The sequence below is a fragment of the Polistes canadensis genome, unplaced genomic scaffold, assembly GCF_001313835.1.
Source record: "Polistes canadensis isolate GaletaPanama2010 unplaced genomic scaffold, ASM131383v1 scaffold_69, whole genome shotgun sequence".
Classification (NCBI taxonomy): Eukaryota; Metazoa; Arthropoda; class Insecta; order Hymenoptera; family Vespidae; genus Polistes; species Polistes canadensis.
The window spans coordinates 548,334-550,669 of NW_014569616.1; positions in this window are offsets into that span (position 1 = coordinate 548,334).

A 2,336-nucleotide genomic window follows, 5' to 3' on the forward strand; every position below is an offset into this window, starting at 1 on the left:
ATATATTATTATTATATAATACGAAAATTAATGTGTCCTACGAAAAAAAAACTATGAATGATTGATCGAGCTTGTTTTTTGTCCTTTTTTTTTTGTCAGAAGATCAAAGAAATACTTGCGGGTAAGGGTTGGGTTGCAATTGGAACAGGAAGATTCTCTCGATGCTTTTGACAAAAATTCATATTTTCTATCGTCACCTCTATATCGATTGTTCCCCATTTTTTTGATTCCATTTTTGTTCTTTTTCTTTTTGTTTCTTCTTCTTCTTCTTCTTCTTCGTCTATTTCCTTTTTTATTCTTTTTTATTTTATATTTACATTTGTACTTTTTTCTTTCTTTCTTTTATTATTGCTATTATTTTTCGTTAGTAATAGAGATAGTAGTAGTAGTAGTAGTAGTAGTAGTAGTAGTATAGGGTTGAAACAATACGTTCACGAATGCATCGAAACTATGACGCGTCGTAGCAAAGAATGAACGTCGAATAGTGTTGTTCGCGTGATGTACATTTTTAAAATTTTTACTTTATTCTTTCTCCGTTACTTTTTTGACGTATATACTTTTCCCTTTTTTTTTTTTTTTTTTATATTATGTATTTATTTATTTATTTTTGTTTGTTTGTTTGTTTGTTTTTTTCATTTTTTACTCATATTTATATGCATACGTATTTATCATCAACGGAAATTGAAGAACGTCTCTGGTTATTATTTAGCTTGAAAATCGTTTCGCAAATCGTTCGGCTTGTCGGAACGTTTTGTGCAGTTTAACACTCATAAAGTTCAATTTATGAAGTGCGTATATGTACGTTCGTACGCAACGTCGACAGCAAAGCAAAGCAACCCCTTTATCGTACACGCGTGTGTCTGTGTGTGTGTGTGTGGAAATATACGCGTGTGCGCAAGTAGATATTATATCATATCATTCCAACTTTTGATTCAATTTTCTTTTTCCTGGTTGTTTTTTTTCTTTTTTTTTTTAAACACCGCCCCTCCCCAGAACACCTCACCCCACCCCATCCCACCCCTATCAAATTTCTCTCATTTGCCCGTAAACGTTAACGACCCCGAGTGGACACGAAACTATTCATTTTTTTCTCTAACGAAAAATGTTGATGGTGTGGGGTGGGGGGGTCAGGGGTGGTAGATGATAGGTTGGAAGGAAATTTCAGAAGGGTATTTTTGGGTCAGTATGTCGGCGCATTGCGGTACCAACTTGAATCGTGCATCTTCGTATATATAACATTTCCGAAGGACGATTGCTACGTAAATCTGTATCGACTGGATACCTTTTTTCTTTTTTATTTTGTTTTTTTTTTTCTCTTCCCATTTCATTTACAATTATTTCGTTTGATTCCTCTTAACGTCGTCATCCCATTAACTTTGTTTAATTACTTAATTTTTCTTTTGGTTTTTTCTTTTTGTTTTTTTTTTTGTTAAATTCATTCGTATATATTACAAATAAATATTAAACGGAAAAATTGGTATCGTTATTTTAACACCGTTGTGTATTATTACTTTGTTGAATTATTGATCTCTCTCTCTCTCTCTCTCTCTCTACTCGTTGGAAACAAATAAATTAATATAATGAAATTTTGTATCTAGAAATAAATTGACGATTATTTTCATATAAAGTTTGTTAAAGATTATTCATTTTTGTGTTTAATTTAAAAGATAAAGAAAGAAAAAAGAAAAAAAAAGGAACAAAAACGTCGATAACGTCAATGTCAAAATGTGTTACTTTTACAATTCAGGTCACGTCAATAAAAATTTTGATCGTCTATCGTGCATTCGAATTTTCGTATTCATTTATTTGGTATTTTTGGCAAAAATTGTAAATATATAAAAAGAAAAAGCAAGATACAATTTTGTAGATAATTCGTTGCATGTACTGTAGTGTAGTGTAGTGGAGGGTAGGAGGGTGTGGGGGTGAATTTAGGATAGGATATAGTAAGGGGGTTGGAGATAAATTGTCGTTTATCGCAGATGGGGATTATTCCTTTTAGCATCGAAAAGGAAGAAGATCTTTTTTTTCTTTTCTCTCGTTTAAAAGTCAAACTTATAATGTACTTGTCTACGCGATCAAAAGGACATTGGGGGATGAGAAAACAGGTAACAACCAAGGATGATCTCTTCTTTTACTTTTACGTTAACCTTAGAGATGTTACGAATGCATGAAAGGTTATCATGAGATAAACAGGTACACGCATTTGATACGGGCCGAGCTATCATCATCTTCTACTTTCTAAATGCAAATTTTTTTCTCTACCAATTTTTGTTATTTCATTTTCTCTTCCCTTTCTTTTTTTTTTTTTTTTTTTTTTTTTTTTTTTTTTTTTTTTT